The sequence below is a fragment of the Lontra canadensis genome, unplaced genomic scaffold (genome assembly GCF_010015895.1).
Source record: "Lontra canadensis isolate GAN:19392208 unplaced genomic scaffold, GSC_riverotter_1.0 scaffold95, whole genome shotgun sequence".
Classification (NCBI taxonomy): domain Eukaryota; kingdom Metazoa; phylum Chordata; class Mammalia; order Carnivora; family Mustelidae; genus Lontra; species Lontra canadensis.
This window is the reverse complement of record NW_022631089.1, coordinates 5802635-5823539: the sequence shown is the minus strand read 5'-3', so window position 1 is coordinate 5823539 and position 20905 is coordinate 5802635. Positions and strand designations below refer to the sequence as shown.

Here is a 20905-nt window from a genome sequence, read left to right as displayed (position 1 = left end):
TAGTGCAATTGCAGGGTCATAGGGAAGCTCTATTTTTAATTTCTTGAGGCATCTCCACACTGTTCTCCAAAGTGGCTGCACCAACTTGCACTCCCACCAACAGTGTAAGAGGGTTCCCCTTTCTCCACATCCTCTCCAATACACGTTGTTTCCTGTCTTGCTAATTTTGACCATTCTCACTGGTGTAAGGTGGTATCTCAATGTGGTTTTGAGTTGAATCTCCCTGATGGCTAGTGATGATGAACATTGTTTCATGTGTCTGATAGCCATTTGTATGTCTTCATTGGAGAAGTGTCTGTTCATATCTTCTGCCCATTTTTTGACATGATTATCTGTTTTGTGTGTGTTGAGTTGGAGGTGTTCTTTATAGATCCTGGATATCAACCTTTTGTCCGTACTGTCATTTGCAAATATCTTCTCCCATTCCATGGGTTGCCTCTTTGTTTTGTTGACTGTTTCCTTTGCTGTGCAGAAGCTTTTGATCTTGATGAAATCCCAAAAGTTCATTTTTGCTTTTGTTTCCTTTGCCTTTGGAGACGTGTCTTGAAAGAAGTTGCTGTGGCTGATATCGAAGAGGTTACTGCCTATGTTCTCCTCTAGGATTTGATGGATTCCTGTCTCACGTTGAGGTCTTTTATCCATTTCGAGTTTATCTTTGTGTACAGTAAGAGAATGGTCAAGTTTCATTCTTCTACATATAGCTGTCCAGTTTTCCCAGCACCATTTATTGAGGAGACTGTCTTTTTTTCCACTGGATATTTTTTCCTGTTTTGTCGAAGATTATTTGACCATAGAGTCGAAGGTCCATATCTGGGCTCTCTACTCTGTTCCACTGGTCTCTGTGTCTGTTTTTATGCCAGTACCATGCTGTCTTGGTGATCACAGCTTTGTAGTAAAGCTTGAAATCAGGTAACGTGATGCCGCCAGTTTTATTTTTATTTTTCAACATTTCCTTAGCAATTAGGGGTCTCTTCTGATTCCATATAAATTTTAGGATTATTTGCTCCAGCTCTTTGAAAAATACCAGTGGAACTTTGATCGGAATGGCATTAAAAGTATAGATTGCTCTATACTTAAAATAGACATTTTAACAATGTTTATTCTTCCGATCCAAGAGCATGGAATGGTCTTCCATCTTTTTGTGTCTTCTTCAATTTCTTTCATGAGTGTTCTGTAGTTCCTCGAGTACAGATCCTTTACCTCTTTGGTTAGGTTTATTCCCAGGTATCTTATGGTTCTTGGTGCTATAGTAAATGGAATCAATTCTCTAATTTCCCTTTCTGTATTTTCATTGTTAGTGTATAAGAAAGCCACTGATTTCTGTACGTTGACTTTGTATCCTGCCACGTCCTGCAGCTCAGGACGAGAGTTCTGTAAACTGCAAGAGTAGAAACATTAGATTGGCGGCACGCCTATCCACAGAGACCTGGAAGGCCAGAAAGTATTGGCATGGTATATTCAGGGTGCTAAATGAGAAAAATATGCAGCCAAGAAATACTTTATCTAGTTCAGATGTCATTCAAAATAGAAGAAATGATAAAAATCTCCCATAACAAATAGTAACTTAAGGAATTTGAGATCACCAAACCAGCCCTAAAAGAAATGTTAAAAGGAACCCTCCAAGCAAAGAGAGAGCTTGAAAGTAACCTAGACCAGAAAGAAATAGAGATGGTATACAGTAACAGTCACTTTACAGGTAATAGTATGATACTAAATTTGTATCTTTCAATAGTTACTCTGAATGTAAATGGGATAAATGCCCCAATCAAAAGACAGGGTTGGATATCCACAAATGGGATAAAAAAGCAAGATCCATGATATGTTGTTTGCAAGAGACTCATTTTAGACACAGTAAAATATCCAGAATGAAAGTAAGGGATGTAAAACCATTTATTATGCTAATTGACATAAAAAAAAAAAAAGCTGGAGTGGCAATCCTTATGTCCTCATACCCAATTTTTTTTTTTTATTTTATTAACATATAATGTATTATTTGCCCCAGGGGTACAGGTCTGTGAATGGTCAGGCTTACACACTTTACAGCACTCACCATATCACATACCCTCCCCAATGTCCATAACCCAACCACTCTCTCCATACCCCAAATTAAATTTTAAACCAAAGACTACAATAAAAAATGAAGAAGGGGGCGCCTGGGTGGCACAGTGGGTTAAGCCTCTGCATTCGGCTCAGGTATTGATATCAGGGTCCTGGGATAGAGCCCCGCATCTGGCTCTCTGCTCAGCAGGGAGCCTGCTTCCCCCTCTCTCTTTGCCTGCCTCTCTGTCTCTATCAAATAAATAAATAAAATCTTTTTTTAAAAGATTTTATTTATTTGAGAGAGATAGAGCAACAGAGTGCTCTCTGTTGCTCTATCTCTCTCAAAGGAAGAGAGAGAAGCAGAGGGAGAAACAGGCTCCCCGCTGGGCAGGGAGCCCGATGCGGGACTTGATCGTGGGACTCCAGGATCACGACCTGAGCCAAAGGCAGATGCCCAACCAACAGAGCCACCCAGGCGCCCCAATAAATAAAATATTAAAAAAAAAAAAAATGAAGAAGGACACTCTATCATAATTGAAAGGTCTATCCAACAAAAAGATCTAACAATTGTAAGTACTTATGTCCCTAACATGGGAGTAGCCAATTATATAAGCCAATTAATAATAACCAAAGAAACACATTGATAATAATACAATAATAGTAAGGAACTTTAATACCCCCTTCACTGCAATGGACAGATCACCTAAGCTGAAGATCAATAAAGACATAAGAGATTTGAATGACACACTTGACCAGATGGACATTGCAGATATATTTAGAAATTCCATTCTAAAGCAGCAGAATACATATTCTTCTTGAGTGCACATGGAAAATCCCCCAGAATAGATCACATACTGGATCACAAATTGGGTCTCAAATGGTACCAAAAGATACCAAAAGATTAGAATCATTGCCTGCATAATTTCAGACCATAATGCTTTGAAACTGGAACTCAATCACAAGAGGAAATTTGGAAAGAACACAACTACATGGGGGCTAAAGAGCATCTTACTAAAGAATGAATGGGTCAACTAGGAAATTAAAGAAGGATTTTTAAAAATTCACAGAAACAAATGAAAATGAAAATGCAACTATTCTAAACCTCTGGGATGCAGGAAAGGCAGTCCTAAGAGGGAGGTATACAGCAATACAAGCTTTTCTCAAGAAACAAGAAAGTATCAAATACATAATCTAACCTTATACCTAAAGAAGCTGGAGAAAGAACAGCAAATAAAGCCTAAATACAGCAGAAGAAGAGAAATGATAAAGATTAGAACAGAAATCAATGAAATAGAAACAAACAAACAAACAAAAAACCACACAGAACAGATCAACAATACTAGGAGCTGGTTCTTTGAAAGAATTAATATGATTGATAAGCCCCTGGCCAGACTTATCAAAAAGAAAAGAGAAAGAACATAAGAAAATAAAATCATGAATGAAAGAGGAGAGTTCACAACCAACACCAAAGAGATACAATTATATAGAACCAGAAGAGACCCCGAATTGCTAAGGAAATGGTGAAGAAAAAAAAAAAAAAAAAAAAGAAACTGGGGGCATCATGTTGCCTGATTTCAAGCAAGCTTTACTATGAAGCTGTGATCACCAAAACAGCATGATACTGGCACAAAAACAGACACATAGAGAAATGGAACAGAGTAGAGAGTCCAGATATGGACCCTCAACTCTATGGTCAGATAGTCTTCGACAAAGCAGGAAAAAATATCCAGTGGAAAAAAGACAGTCTCCTCAATAAATGATGCTGGGAAAATTGGACAGCTATGTATAGAAGAATGAAACTTGATCATTCTCTCACACCATACACACAGATAAACTTGAAATGGATGAAAGACGTCAACATGAGACAGGAATCTATCAAAATCCTAGAGGAGAACATAGGCAGTAACCTCTTTGACATGGGCCACAGCAACTTATTTGAAGACACGTCTCCAAAGGCAAAGGAAACAAAAGCAAAAAATGAACTTTTGGGACTTCATCAAGATAAAAAGCTTCTGCACAACAAAGGAAACAGTCAGCAAAACAAAGAGGCAACCCAGGGAATGGGAGAAGATATTTGCAAATGACCCTACAGACAAAGGGATGATATCCAAGATCTATAAAGAACTCCTCCAACTCAACACACACAAAACAGATAATCACATCAAAAAATGGGTAGAAGAGGGGCGCCTGGGTGGCTTGGTGGGTTAAAACCTCTGTCTTCAGCTCAGGTCATGATCCCAGGGATCTGGGATTGAGCCCCGCATTGGCGCGGTCTCTGCTTAGCGGGGAGCCTGCTTCCCCCCTCTCTCTGCCTGCCTTTCTGCCTACTACTTGTGATCACTGTCAGTCAAAAAAATAAAATCTTTAAAAAAAAATGGGCAGAAGACATGAACAGACACTTCTCCAAAGAAGACATACAAATGGCTAACAGACACATGAAAAAATGTTCATCACATTAGCCATCAGGGAAATTCAAATCAAAACCACATTGAGATACCACCTTATACCAGGTAGAATGGCCAAAAATCAAGACAGGAAACAACAAGTGTTGGAGAGGATGTGGAGAAAGGGGAACCCTCTTACACTGTTGGTGGGAATGTAAGTTGGTGCAGCCACTTTGGAAAATGGTGTGAAGATTCCTTAAAAAATTAAAAATAGAGCTACCCTATGACCCTGCAATTGCACTACTGGGTATTTACCCCAATGAAAAAGATGTAGTGAAAAGAAGGGCCATCTGTACTCCAATGTTCATAGCAACAATAGCCACAGTTGACAAACTGTGGAAAGAGCTGAGATGCCCTTCAACAGACAAGTGGATAAAGAAGATATGGTCCATATATACAATGGAGTATTATGCCTCCATCAGAAAGAATGAATACCCAACTTTTCTATCAACATGGATGGGACTGGAGGAAATTATGCTGAGTGAAATAAGTCAAGCAGAGAGAGCCAATTATCATATGGTTTCGCTTAATTGTGGAGCATAAGGAATAACACGGCGGACATTGGGAGAAGGAGAGGCGAAGTGAGTTGCGGGAAATCAGAGGGAGAGACAAACCATGAGAGACTGTGAACACTGAGAAATAAACTGAGGGTTTTGTAGGGGAATGTTGTGGGGGTGGGTGAGCCTGGTGGTGGGTATTAAGGAGGGCACATATTGCATGGAGCACTGCATGTGGTGCATAAAAAATGAATCTTGGAACACTGAAAAAATTTAAAAAAATTTTAAAGAGAACATATTATGAGAAACTATATGCCAACAAATTAGGCAATTTGGAAGAAATGGATGCATTCCTAGAGATGTATAAACTACCAAAACTGAACCAGGAGGAAATAGAAAACCTGAACAGACCCATAACCAGCAAAGAAATTGAAGTGGTAATAAAAAATCTCCCAATAAACAAGAGTCCAGGGCTGGATGGATTCCCAGGGAAACTCTACCAAACATTTAAGAAGAATTAATACTTATCTTTCTGAAGCTGTTTCAAAAAATAGAAATGGAAGGAAAACTTCCAAACTCGTTCTATGAGGCTAGCATTACCTTGAGCCCCAAACCAGAAAAAGACCCCATCAATAAGGGGAATTATAGACCAATATCCTTGATGAACACGGGTACAGAAATTCTCACCAAGTATTAGCCATAGGATCCAATTGTATGTTAAAAGGATTATTCACTATGACCAAATGGGATTTTTTTCCAGGGCTGCAAGGGTGGTTCAACATCTGCAAATCTACCAACATGATACATCATATTAATAAAAGAAAGAACAAAAACTATATGATCCTCTCAATAGATGCAGGAAAATCATTTGACAAAGTACAGCATCCTTTCTTGATTATTCTTGATTATAAATCCTCACAGTGTAGGGATAAAGGGAACATACCTCAATATCATAAAAGCCATATATGAAAATCCCACAGCAAATATAATTCTTAATGGGGAAATGCTGAGACCTTTTCTCTAAGGCCAGAAACATGGCAGGGATGTCCACCACCATCAGCACAGCTATTCAACATAGTACTAGAAGTTCTAGCTTCAGCAAACAGACAACAAAAAGAAACAAAAGTCATCCGGATCAGCAAAGAAGTCAAATCTCACTCTTGGCAGATGACATGATATTTTATGTGGAAAACCCAAAAGACACCACTCCCAAATTGCTAGAACTCATATAGGAATTCAGCAAAGTGGCAAGATATAAAGTCAATGCACAGAAATCAGCTGCATTTCTATACAACAATGGACAGAAGAAAGAGAAATTAGGAAATCAATCCTATTTACAATGGCACCTAAAACCATAAGATACCTAGGAATAAATCCAACCAAAGAGGCAAAGGATCTGCACTCTGAAAACTACAGAATACTCATGGAAGAAATTGAGGAAGACACAAAGAGATGGAAAAACATTCCATGCTCATGGATTGGAAGAACAAATATTGTGAAAATGTCTATGCTACCTAGAGAATCCTACACATTTAAAACAATCCCTATCAAAATACCATCAAGTTTTTTCAAAGAAATGGAACAAATAGTCCTAAAATTTGTATGGAATGAGAAAAGTCCCAAAACAGCCAAAGGAATGTTGAAAAAGAAAACCAAAGCTGACAGCATCACAATTCCAGACTTCAAGCTCTATTACAAAGCTGTGATCATCAGAACAGTATGGTCCTGGCACAAAAACAGACAGATCAATGGAACAGACTAGAGATCCCAGAAATGGATCCTCAATTCTATGGTCAACTAATCTTCAACAAAGCAGGGAAGAATATCCAACAGGAAAAAGACAGTCTCTTCAACAAATGTTTCTGGGAAAACTGGACAGACACATGCATAAGAATGAAACTGCATCATTCTCTTTTACCACAGACACAAATAGACTCCAAACGGATGAAAGACCTAAATGTAAGACAGGAATCCATCAAAATCCTTGAGGAGAACACAGGCAGCAACCTCTTTGACCTTGGCCACAGCAACTTCTTGCTAGACACAACTCCAAAGGCAAGGGAAACAAAGGCAAAAATGAACATTGGGACTTCATCAAGATTAAAATCTTTTGCACGGTGAAGGAAACAGTCAACAAAACCAAAAGACAACYGACAGAATGGGAGAAGATATTTGCAAATGACCTATCAGATAAAGGGCTAGTATCCAAATTCTATAAAGAAGTTATCAAACTCAACACCCAAAGAACAAATAATCCAATCAAGAATGTGCAGAAGACATGAAAAGACATATCTGCAAAGAAGACATCCAAATGGCCAACAGACACATAAAAAAATGCTCAACCCCACTCAGCATCAGGGAAATACAAATCAAAACCTCAATGAGATACCACCTCACAACAGTCAGAACGGCTAATATTAACAAGTCAGGAAATGACAGATGTTGACAAGGATGTGGAGAAAGGGTAACCCTCCTACACTGTTGGTGGGAATATAAGCTGGTGCAGCCACTCTGGAAAACAGTATGGAGTTTCCTCAAAAAGTTGAAAATAGAGCTACCCTACGACCCAGCAATTGCACTACTGGGTAATCACCCCAAAGACAAAAATGTAGTGATCTGAAGGGGCCGCTGCATCCCAGTGTTTATAGCAGCAATGTCCACAATAGCCAAACTATGGAAAGAGCCTAGATGTCCATCAACAGCTGAAAGGATACAGAAAATGTGCTACATACATACAATGGAATATTATACAGCCATCAAAAATGAAATCTTGGCATTTGCCATGACATGGGTACAAGCAGAGGATATTATGCTAAGCAAATAAGTCAGTCAAAAGAAGACAATTAGGGGCGCCTGGGTGGCTCAGTGGGTTAAAGCCTCTGACTTCGGCTCAGGTCATGATCTCAGAGTCCTGGGATCGAGCCCCACATCAGGCTCTCTGCTCAGCAGGGAGCCTGCTTCCTCCTCTCTCTCTGCCTTTCTCTCTGCCTGCTTGTAATCTCTGTCTGTCAAATAAATAAAATCTTTAAAAAAAAAAAAGAAGACAATTATCATATGATCTCACTGATATAAGGAATTTGAGAAACAAGACAGAGGATCATAGGAAAAGGAAGGGAAAATGAAACAAGATGAAACCAAAGAGGGAGAGAAACCATAAGAGACTCTTAGTCATAGGAAACAAACTGAGGATTCCTGGAGTGGCGCGGGGGGAGATGGATGTGGTGGCTGGGTGATGGACATTAGGGAGGGTGTGTGCTGTGGTGAGCACTGTGAGTTGTGTAAGACTGATGAATCACACACCTCTACCCCTGAATAAAGCAATACATTATATGTTAATAAAAAATATATAATTAATGCTTTGAGGTGAATATGATCATATTAGTTTTCTATTGCTGTCACATAAATTACCACAAACTAGGTTTAGAACAACTGAAATTTATTCTTTTATAGTTCTGAAAGTTAGAATTTCAAAATGGGTCTCACCAGGCTAAAATTAAGATATCAGAAGAGCCACATTCCTTCCTAGAGACACTAAAGGAGAACTCCAGTCTACACTCAAGCAAGTTGTTGGCAAAATCCATGTCTTTGTTGTTGTACAGAGTCCCATTTCTTCTTCCTGTCTGCTGAAAGCTGTTTTGAGCTTCTAGAAACCACCTCATGCCCAGGTTCACAGCCCTGTTCCTACATTTTCAAAACCAGCAAGAGCAGATCAAGACTCTCTCATGCTTCAAATCTTCCTATTTCTTCATGTAACACGACACATTTCAGTGACTCTTCAGTCTTCGCTTTCCGCTTTTAAGTAATAATTAAGTATAATCCCCCTATTTTAAGGTCAACAGATTAATAACTGTAATTCCACCTGCACCATTAGTTTTATTTTGCCATGTGAGGCAACCTATTCACATAGTCCAGGGATTAGGACATGGACATCTTTGGTAGACCATTATTCTGCCTTCCACATTGGTCAATATCTACTGCTATTTGTCAGGAAAAGTGATTGTATAATTCTATTTATTTGGAAAAAGTTTTCAAAAGAATTACAAAACTTCAGGAAGACTGTGAAGAAGGTGAGGAATTATATTTGGCTGAGAAGAGGGATATTATGTGGGTAGTAGTGAAAAAGAAAGTATGGAATATTAATTCCTAATCATAGAAGTAGAATAAATAACTGAAGTCAGAATGTCCTATGTCTTAGAGCATTCTACTTCGAAGTACCTAAAATATTCTTATGGCAGAACTTACATATTTGCCTTATTTACAAATTAAGGGAGATCATGAAGTCAAAACAATGTATACTATGGATACAAAAACTGATGTGGAAAAAAGAAACATGGTATGATCTGCAAAGACATTTCTTGTTAAACTGAAGATATATGTAGTAGAACTATAATGAACCTTGAGATTTCAAAATAGGTTTCCTTTGAGAGTCAACATATGCACTGAGAATAACAGTTTCTTGGAGTATATTACAAATGGTAATTTTGTTATACAAAATTTAAGTATCCCCTAAAATCTGAAAAGAAAACCATTCATAAAATCCTTGTTTCTGCATTCACGGTATGGTAATGCCAAATGTCATGCTCTGTAAACTAGTAAATATCATTTTCTCTGTCATGAAGAAAAAAGATGTGTTTCCACCAAATGATATCTTTGTTAATGCATTTTGGAGAATTTTATTGCTAATGCATATAGCCTAGAATGGAAAGAAACTTGGCAAATGAAAAAAAGTTGATTTTTCGCAATGGTCTTTAGATGGGTTTTTTTCTATTTTACATGACTTGGGGGAAAATATAGTTTTATAATGCCCATTTATTGTTATGCTATCATTTGTGTGATTAAACACGTTAGTAAATAAGTATGCAGGTAAATTACACATTTCCAACTGTGTAAACGTCATTACTAGTTGATTCTAGCTCCTAATGTCAGACAGTTAACCTAAGGGATAAGTTCAGACGTTCATTGAAACGTTGACTACCTGCCAATATTGTTGTACTATGTAGACAAAAATAAGTAAATAAGCATGTTCTGCATTTTACTGGTGAACATATACATAAATACAATTTATCCACAGTGCTAAGTTGGCTATATATAGTGTCTATTGAGGTGTCATATCACTAAGAAATGTACCTCTAACATTTAAATATGCACATAAACATTGAAAGCTGTTCTAAATATAAATTTGCTACTATTCCCTACAAATTGCAAAACCCAATATGTGATTAAAATAAAAAGTCAAAGTAACTCACCTAGTTTAAATATGTACTTAATGTTCATATTTACAGTTCACAATCACAGAAGTTACTCAGAGTGGATTTCAAACATCTTTGGAAATGCTAATTTTATTTAATAAAGTTCTTATATCTAATGTCTTTGTTCAGAATGGAATGTCTAGGTAATATTATTTTTTAATGACTATAATATCATCTTGACATCAAGTGATGGTTGTGGGTTTATGAGCATTTTTATAATGTCAGAATTTTAATATTTTAGTTGTGAATTCTTAATAACATGAATTCATTCTTCTGTGCTAACTCTGACATCTTTTCTTTTACAAGAGAATATGTAATTTTATTTTAAGTGGAACAGAGTCAGTATTTATTCTCTTAAAATTACCATTTGTTTCATTTTTGTGCCTCTTATAAAGGGTTTTAGATAAATTAAGAAAACCCAGCTTGTTCTAGGACTTTATAAGGGAGAAAAATAATGACTCAGTCTCTCTTCTTTTTTCCTTTCTAACTGTGCACTTTTGAAGACTTCTCTTATGTGCTATCTACAACAGTAACAAAACTAAAATCCTGTGAGAAAATCTTTCTTTTATGTTTTATAGTCTTAGATTTTTCAACTATAGTGGACCTTCACCATATCTTTGCAAATCCCTCTGTCTGTAAATACCACCATAATGCATAATTGTTGCCATAAAATGACAATTGAATCACTACACACAAAGATTTTGTGTTTATGTTTCATTTTGTGTATGGCCATAAAAGTCGCTAAACACAAAGCTGATTTGAATGTGAATGCAGGACAGTAAGCTCACCTTACTCACTAGCTAAAGGACAGCCACCTTGTAACATGAAGAACTAAAACTAGCACCCCTAATGAAATTACAAATTATTCTGTGACAGGAAAACTTGGGGTCATTCATAATTAGTCATAAGGAGAAAAGTCAAATTTATGAATGCTTGAGAATAATTTATTACATGTGATTTCCCAATGTCAATGTTTATAACTTATCAATACAGTTGACCCTTGAACAACACGGGTTTGAACTGTGTGGGTCCACTTATACATGGATTTTTTTGTTTTATAGATATAGTACAGTACTGTAAATGTATTTTCTCTTCCTTATGACTTTCTTACTACATGTAAAAGCTAAAGAGAAGGCAAGTGAAATGGAAAAGAATTAAGAAGAAGCCTTCAGGGAAGAGCTAGAAAATTTGGGCCAGCAAGAGCTATACAATGGTATAATGTACAAGAAAGTCTTGGGGCCTATTAGAGATTTAGACACAAGTTCTCATTCCAGCACCTCACTTCCCCTGAGCCTCTTCTATCTTTCTATCAAATGAAATGTTGCAATCAATTCTCTTGTACCACATCCCTGATAGAAGCTTCATGAACTAAGAGCCCAGTGAGATACCAGGAGAGTGTCAATTCCAGCATGAGGCTTGAGGACTCCTGCATTTAAGATTTCAGAAGAAGAGCTAGATCACGAATCAGTCTAGCCATTGTTATTTGTTTGTTTTTTGTGTTAAGCTCTCTCTTTCTCTCTCTCTCCCTCTTTTTTAAGATTTTATTTATTCATTTGACAGAGAGAGAGAGAGAGAGAGTGCACAAGCAGGGGCAATAGCAGAGGGAGAGGGAGAAGCACGTTCCCCACTGAGCAGGGAGCCTGATGTGGGCCTCAGTCCCAGGACCCTGGGATCATGAAACTGCTGAAGGCAGACACTTAACCAACTGAGCCACCCAGGTGCCCCTTAAGCTCTCTTTATTACCTTCATTTCCCATCTGCCCTGTCTCTGCTAGATATATCAGCTCTTCCGACTTTTGACTTTACCTGTTCTCAAAACCACCACACATTGAAAATGTGTTTCATGGCTATTGGCTTCTTGTCTGTGTTAATATCTTTTATTCACCCATCCAGATCCACTTTTGATCTTTCTCCATCCAGCTCTGTGTTGTAGGAGTTTGACTTGCATAGACTATCTGTGAACTCCTTTGCCTCCTGGTTTTCAGTTGTTTTCAGCTAAAGGGAGACTTATAAATGACATTGGACAGGAGAAAGATGCTGAACTGAAGTACTAGTTCTCTCACCTGTTCCCCATCACACATTCCCCATGGGGACAATAATAATCCTCTAGAGGGTTAAAATTGATAATTAGAGCCAAAAAAATTATAGTTAGTTACAATGGTTTCTGGTTTTCCAAAGGCCCAAAGTACAGGAACATATATACACTGAATGTAGAGTATTAAATATTTATGGGGGAGAGGTGATTAGGTATAAAATGTCTATGAAGGCTCCTTGGGGTAGTGATAATGATACATTGTCTTACAGTGTAGATATGACCTGGCTGCATTGTCTAGCTCAATGTCAAAGATATTCTGAGCCGATGGAGTAGGTAGAAAGGTAGAAAACAAAGATGGAGGGAGAGATTACAGGAGCCCTTTTAACTAATTTTAACCACTCAGAAGTGACAAAAAGAGAGTTAAAGTTTCCAAAAGGAGAATAGGAAACCCTCTCTTTTCCCTCATTTCTCCAACCTCAATTCCTGTGCCTTATCTTATTTTATGTATAAACTTTCCCTAGATCAAACTTGCACTAATAAATCAATTAACATCACATTTTCTGATTCCTTACATAAACAAAGAGGGAGTTTTAATAAAAATTAATTTATGCAGAGTATATTACAATTTACATAATTCCTTTAATAATATGCACTTATTTTATTCTCAAAATTACTTCTTGTAATTAATATGATAGGCCACATTAATAAAACAAAGGATAATGATCATCTCATTAGATGGAGAAAAACACGACATTGATGAAAGGAATTGAAGACAACACAAACAATAGGAAAGATATTTTGTGCTCATGGATTGGAAGACTTAATATTGCTAAAATGTCCATACTACCCAAAGTAATCTACCAATTCAATGCAATCTCTATCAAAATACCAATGGGATTTTTCACAGAACTAGAACAAATAATTCTAAAATCTGGATGGAACCACAAAAGAGCCCAAATAGCCAAAGGAATCTTGAGAAAGAGAAAAAAAGAAAGAGGTCTCACAATCCCAAATTTTAACATGTACCACAAAGCTGTTGTAATCAAAACAGAATGGTACTGGCACAAAAGCAGACATATAGATCAATGGCACAGAATACAGAGTCGAGAAATAAAGTCATGATTGATTATACAGTAAATTAATCTGTGACAAATTAGGCAAGAATATATAATGGGGGATAAACAGCCTCTTCAATAAATGGTGTTGGAAAAACTGGACAGCAACATGCAAAAGAATGAAGATAGACCACTTTCTTATGCCATACACAAAAAAATATATAAAAATAAACTTAAAATAGGTTGAAGACATAAGTATAAGACCTGAAACCCTAGAACTTCTAGGAGACAACATGGGCAATGTGTTTGCTCTTTGATATTTATCTTATCAGATAGATGTTTTTGATCTGTCTCCTCAGGTAAGGGCAACAAAAGCAAAAATAAATAAATGAGAACACATCAAACTAAAAAGCTTTTTCACAGCAAAGGAAACTATCAAGAAAATGAGCAACCTACTGAATGAGAGAAGACATTTGCAAATGTTATATCCAATAAAAGGTTAATATCCAACATATAAGAACTCATAAAATTCAATAAAAAACAATCCAATTAAAAAATGGATAGAGTATTTGAATAGACATTTTCCAAAGAACATATACCAATGGTGAACAGGCACTTGAAAAGATGCTCAGCATCACTAATCAGGAAAATGTAAATCAAAACTAAATAAGATACTACCTCATGCCTCTCAGAATGGCTAAAATCAAAAAGACAAGAAATAACATTGTTGGTGAGGATGTGGAGAAAGGGGAACCTTCATGCACTGTTGGTGGAAATGCAAACTGGTACAGCCACTCTGGAAAACAGTATGGAGGTTCTTCAAAAAGTTAAGAATAGAACTGTCCTATGAACCAGCAATTTCATTACTAGGTATTTACCCAAAGAATACAAAAATACTAATTCAGAGGAATACATGCACCCCGATGTTTATAGCAGCATTATCTACGATAGCCAAATTATGGAAATAGCCCATGTGTCCATTGACTGATGAATGGATAAAGAAGAGATGTTGTATATACACAATGGAATATTATTCAGCCAAAAAAAGAGAATGAAATCTTGCCATTTGCAGTAACATGGATGGAGGTAGAGAATATAATGAGAAGCAAAATAAATCAGAGAAAGACAAATACCACATGATTTCACTCATACGTGGAATTCAAGAAACAAAACAAATGAACAAAAGCAAAAAAAAAGAGAGAGAGAGGAGAAGCAAACCAAGAAACAGACTCTTAACTGTAGAGAGCAAACAGATGGTTACCAGAAGGAAGGTGGGTGGGGGGCAGGAGTTAAATAGGTGTTGGGGATTAAGGAGTGGACTTGTTGTGATGAGCAATGGATGTTGTATGGAGGTGTGGAATCACTATATTGCACAACTGAAACTAATATTACACTGTATGCAAACTGGAATTTAAATAAAACTTTCAAAAAATAAAAAAAATGTTTTGTTGATGACATAAAATGGGTGTTTATAGAACATTATGGAAATAAAGCAGATATGGTGCAGAAAATCATTGATTCCAGTATAACAGTAGAAACTTCAGTATATAATAATTCACACAAAAAATCCCAAATAATCTAAGTGTTCAGGAAATAAATGTATTTAAATCAAGGGGTATGAAGGACCTATTTAGCTGAAAGGATTTTAATGAAAACCCAGCCTATCTTTTAACTCCACCAGGAAAAAGAACTCTACAGGACAAGTGGCATGACTTTGGTAAAAGTCTTGCTAAAGTCACTAAAAGGCACTAAAAGACTTTGATAAAATCTGTTTGGGAAATAAGAAGATGAGAAGGAAGCCAAGTGAACACATCAGATAAGGAGACAACTTTCCTTGAAAAGATATGTGTTTGCAAGTAAGCAAAATATTCTAATAATATAAAGGATTAACACTATTCAGTGAAGTGTTAACAAATACATCAGGGGAAGGAGACACAGAAAAAGGAAGCAAGCTGGCTGATAAATGAGGACAAGCATGAAATTAATTATGTCCCTTAAATGTCTAAAATACTGAAATTGGTTTAAAAAAAATCTTTCTTTAACAATAGAAATGAAAAGGAATTTGTGTAATTTGGAAGTAGAAAAGATCTTCCCAATGTAACAATTCATAACAAGCATAAGGAATTTAGGTATTTTGGACACACATAAATCAGCAGCCAAAAATGACAATTTGGTCAGAGATGAAAAGCAATTAGACAGAGGGTTTATTGGATTCCTTGGAAATCTCATTGTTAAAAGTTAGTGGATAACTTTAGGAAGAATCTGTTGAAAAAAATTTTGCACTGTTGAAGAAAAAGGTCAAGGAACAAAGCAGAGGGAATGACCATGTGGAAGATACATTGTTAACTATTAACAAAATAGTGGTTTTACCAGCATGGGACAAAAACTGTATATATCAGGAAGAAATAGTTCCAAGAGAAATGAATAACAGCACATTATCAAGATAAAAAAATCCTATTCAGAATTATCTTTTCTATAGAATTATCTAGAAAATGTCTGGTATTTCAACATTAATAATATTTCTGTGCAGTCTTCCCGAACTTTTTGTTGGACAAAATGAATTTGATTTAGATAGAATGTGGTCAAGAGGAACCAAAGCTTTCTGAATGTCTATAGAAAAGATTATAAGATGAAAACATATCAGATATTTTTCATACAAGCTACTTGAATTTATCAGGAAGAAAACATAGTACCCAGGGACTCAATTTTTAACCAAGCTGTTTTAGCAAAATCAAATTAAAGATTTCTAGCATTCCAGTTATCTGACATTTAAAAATATTCAATATAGTATTTTTGAGCCAGAAGTTTTTTTTTTTTTTAAATAATGCATTGGTTTTGCTTCCATTCATAGTTTAACAAGTCTTAAATGTTTATCAGTTGGATTTAGTAGGTTTCACTTGGTAGAAGTACATTGGGGGGAAAAAACTCAACAAACATGAGTTTTAAATTTATGTTTATTCTTTTTAATGGCTGTGTAATATTCCATAGGATCTTTAGCTTATTTTAAGTTGGGATATTTCAGTTTGGAACATAATAACATTAGTATTTTTTAGATAACTGTTTATTCATATCAGTTAATTAAGAATGTCTTTGAAGGAATTGCTGATGTTTGAAAAAAATCCCATGCTGAAACACTTTTACCTACAAAACAATTGCATTAATTTCTCTCTTTACCACCTGCCTCTCCTTCCCAACATACACACACACACGTGTACACACACGCATACACACACACACACTCCAGAGTATCAAGACAACAGGGTATCGAAATAAAATATGAAGGCCATGACAGTGATTTCAATTTTGCGAAATCCAAAATAGGATTTCTATTCACAAAATACCAAATCGCAGAATGTTTCCATTAATCCACACCAACAACTGCTTCAGCAAATGCCAGATAAATCCCCTCACTGAACTAACCATTCATTTTAGTCCAGATGTTTGATCTGGTCATCTGGTGTAAACACCCTCACAGGGTTTCCTTCCTCCTGGTTACTGTAGAGGATACATTTCCCTCAAAGACGTGAGATACATGCCTACCTAACAAAGCAGTCTAGCCTCTCAGTGGACACATAGGTAGCTCTGGTAGGTTCAGTAGTGATTCAAGTCCTGTTACCTAAGACTGTTGAGAGACTGTTTAGAGTCTAAGCGTTCCAAATTCTTTTGAAAATCTAAACAATTCTGCAAAGAACAGGCATGGCAGGAAGAGAAGTGTCAGGTGAATGGGTTTTAGAAAGGCTATTAGTTTGCAGAAGGAAGAGCTCCCAAATGTGAAGCATAACTTGTTGAACCACAACATTAAATGACTGCTTTCTTGGGGACAAGCTGTTATAAACATAACTATATAACTTCAGAAAGTCATTCAATTATGACTGACAGCTTTTAAAGGCCCCAAGTCTTCCATTAAATCAAAGTACATTTATTTATTTATTATGAAATAAAGCCTGTTGATATGTGTCACCAAAAAAGTTTTTCTTTTTAAACATGCCTCCTTGATCCAAGCATTCAGATACCACATTCTGCAAATCACAAACAGCACTAAAATTAAAAGCTGGAGTACTACCCAAATCAGAACATTTAAAGGAATGATTGACATACTTGCCAATCTCACGGGGCAGAGAAGCCATAAAAGTAAAGTTTTAAATATGTAGAATCTTTAAAATAAAGCAAAATATGTAGAATCTAAAAAACAAAACAAACAAAGCAGAAACAGACTCATGATGGTTGCCAGAGGGAACGAGGTTGGGGGATGCGCAAAATAGGTGAAGGGGAGTGGGAGACATGGGCTGCTAGTTATGGAATGAGTAAGTCACAGAAATAAAGGCACAGCATAGGGAATGGTATAGCAATAGCTTTGTATGGTGACAGATGGGAGCTACACGTGGCGAACACAGCATAACGTAGAGAGATGTGGTATCATTATGTTGTACACCTGCAGCTAATGTAACATTGTGTGTCAACTATGCTTCAAAAAGTAAAACAACAACAAAAAAGGAAAATGAAAAAGGGAAAATAAATACAAAGAGAAAGGTAAGTGACAAGCATGGGGGAAATTGGGATGGTGTACAAAGACTAATCTGAAGATGTAGAAAAATGGGCTGAGAATATGATTGGTGAATCTAGAGAAGGAATAAAATGGCCAATAAACAAAAAAAATTAGCCTGACTAATAATCAAAGATAGATAAAGTAAAATACCAGTTTGATCTTATTTTGGGTCCACTGAGGATAAAGGAAAAATGAATAGCACCTGTAATTAGCCAGAATATGGACAAACTAGGACCGCACACCCTGAGTACAGACGAAAGAAAAAATTGGTACAAGCAGAAGTTGACTCCTCTTTTACTTCCACTGTAAAAGAAAAGCAAGTGGGCAGTAAGTTCCTAAATGTAAAATATGCATAAATTTTGATCTAGAAAATCTGTTTCTAAGGCTTTTCCTTAAAGAGATGATTTTATACTCTTTTATTTTTCTCTTCAGAAATGTATATACGAGAATATTCATGTCTGCATTTTTTTATGCTAGTAAAAATTTGACAACAATCAAAACACTCATCAAAGGGGAATTGAGTAAATAAGTTCTGGAGTAACCATATAATGAAATATTCTGCAAATATTAAAAATGTTGATGGAGGTCTATGTGAACAAGGTTCAATTGCCATGATATTTGCCCAGCTTTTCTCTTCACACATCACTGAAGCAGTGCCTTCACTGGCTCGGGAGAAGGACAAATATAACAGAACACATATGTTTGTGAATGAAATTGTAAACTCAAATTGAGAAGCTTTAGGTTTGCCTGAATGGACTTTGTGAGAGAAAGAGGTTTAGTTTGAAAATTTGGCTTTGTATATTAGAAGCCAAAGCCCTGAAGTGTTAAAACAAATGATAGATTTGGAGGAATGATTGGCCAGTTATTTCCTGTGTCAAGGAGGGAAACAGGTTCATTCTTCACAGAGAAGAGGATAATAGACTTGTCTGCTGGTGGTGCTGAGAGGAATTTAGTTTTCTCCATCTCTCTTGGCCAAGTTCTGAAGGAGGGATGAATGGGGACAATAGAAGTCCAGTTGAGATTGGCAGCAGACTGGGGAAGGACCAACGGAGAGGACACCTATGTTTCATTCCCCTAGATAAAGCCCAGGGACACTGCGGGACTTCTAAAGAAACTCTATGTTTCATGCATGTGTTAGTTTCCTCTTGCTGCTACAAGAAATTACCACAAACTTAGTGGCTTGAAACAATACATATTTATTATCTCCTAAGTCTAGTGGTCAAAATTTTAAAATTAGTCTCAATGGCCTAAAATCAAGGTGGCTGAGAGGCTGGCTGCCTTCCTTCTGAAGGCTATAGGGAATCTGTCCTCATCTCTTCTTACTTCCAGAGGGTGCCCACATTTCTTGACTCTTGATTTCTTCCTCCATCTCTAAAGCCAGCAGCATAACATCTTCTAGTCTCTCTCTCTTTCTCTCTGCTTACATCATTTCTCCTTTTCCGCTTCTGACTCTTCCAATTTCCTCTTAGAAAGGCCTCGTGATTTACTGGGCCCACCAAGAGAACCCATTATAATCTCTCCTTACCAAGATCTTTAATTAATCACATCAGCAAAGTGCCTTTTACCATGTAAGGTAACATATTTACAAGTTCTGGGGAGAAGAATGTAAATATTTGGGGGGTTATTTTCAGCCTACCACAACATGGTACCCTAGTAGTAGAATAGCAGTGACTGTCAGCAGGTGGCCCCGTGGGCAACGTCTTTGGGCACATGGAGAGCAGTTGAGAGGACACAGATGGGGTTATGGACAAAATGTTTGTGTCTCCTGAAGTTCATATGTGAAATCCTAACCCATAAATGTGATGGTTTCAGGAGGGGGGTACTTTGAGAGGTGATTAGGTCATGGGGAGGGAAACCCTCATGAATGGGATTAGTGCCCTTATGAAGGAGACTCCGAGAGCTCTCCTGCCCCCTTCACTGGGTGAGGACAAAGTGAGAAGATGGTTGTTTATGAATTGGGAAATGGGATCTCCTCAGGCACTGATGCATCTGCTAGTGCCTAACCTTAGACGTCCCAGCCTCTAGAACTATGAGAAATACACATCTATTTTTTCAGCTACCCAGTTTATGTCATTTTAGTTATAGCAGACTGAACTAAGACAGATGGGATGGTGGGAAAACTTGAAGAGACCTTGTGTTTGGAATAAGGTGGATGTAGAATGTACCATCTGACAGCCAGTTGTCAAAAAATGATTGCAACCTTCTTAGCAGGTGTGGCAAGATTAGAACTGTCAGCCAAAAGGCAGGTAACAGGCAACGTAGAAGAAAAAAGCATCCTCAAGTGTCCAATCTTGTCTTTGCTGCCTTCAGTGATTCATAGCTCTTGCCCATGATGTGAAAAATTGCCCCAAGTGAAGGAAAAGAGAGAGAGAACAAAAGTCCTAAAGTGATGTAACTATGTAAAACCAAGAAAACACAGGAGTGACTGATTCTGCCATGAATTGGACAGGTTGACTTGTAGACCTTTTTTTTTTTTAATTTAATTTTATTTATTTATTTGACAGAGGGATTACAAGTAGGCAGAGAGGCAGGCAGAGAGGCAGGCAGAGAGGCAGGCAGAGAGAGAGGGGAAAGCAGGCTCCCTGATGAGCAGAAAGCCCTCTGTAGGGCTCGATCCCAGGACCCGGAGATCATGACCTGAACCAAAGGCAGAAGCTTAACCCACTGAGCCACCCAGGTGCCCCAGATCTTGTTCTTTCTTATCTGTATCAAAACTCATACTGAGCCATGAGTTTTGGGTTGCAAAAGAGGAGACTTGTAGACTTCAAGAATAAATTAAGTAGAGTTTCAGAAAGGTACAGGTCTTTTTCACCATATTATTACAATATTATTCACTGTATTCCCTATGCTTTACTTTTCACTCCGTGACTTACTTATTTTATAACTGGAGGCTTGTACCTCTTAGTCCCCTTCACCTATGTCATCCACCCCCCAGAAGCCCTCCAGTTTGGCAACCACCACTTTGTTCTCTGTATTTATGATTCTGTTTCTGTTTTGTTTGTTTAAAAAGGTACAGTTTTGGGCATCTTTAGTAAATACT

The 20905-nt window shown here is 37.1% G+C and overlaps 1 non-coding gene across 1 annotated transcript; it reads right to left on the bottom strand.

Annotated features, from left to right (window-relative positions):
• Positions 1-20557: 20557 nt before the first annotated feature.
• LOC116854836 lies at positions 20558-20617 on the bottom strand. Its single transcript, XR_004380226.1, has one exon. It is a non-coding gene; the product is annotated as a small nucleolar RNA SNORA40 (small nucleolar RNA).
• Positions 20618-20905: the final 288 nt, after the last annotated feature.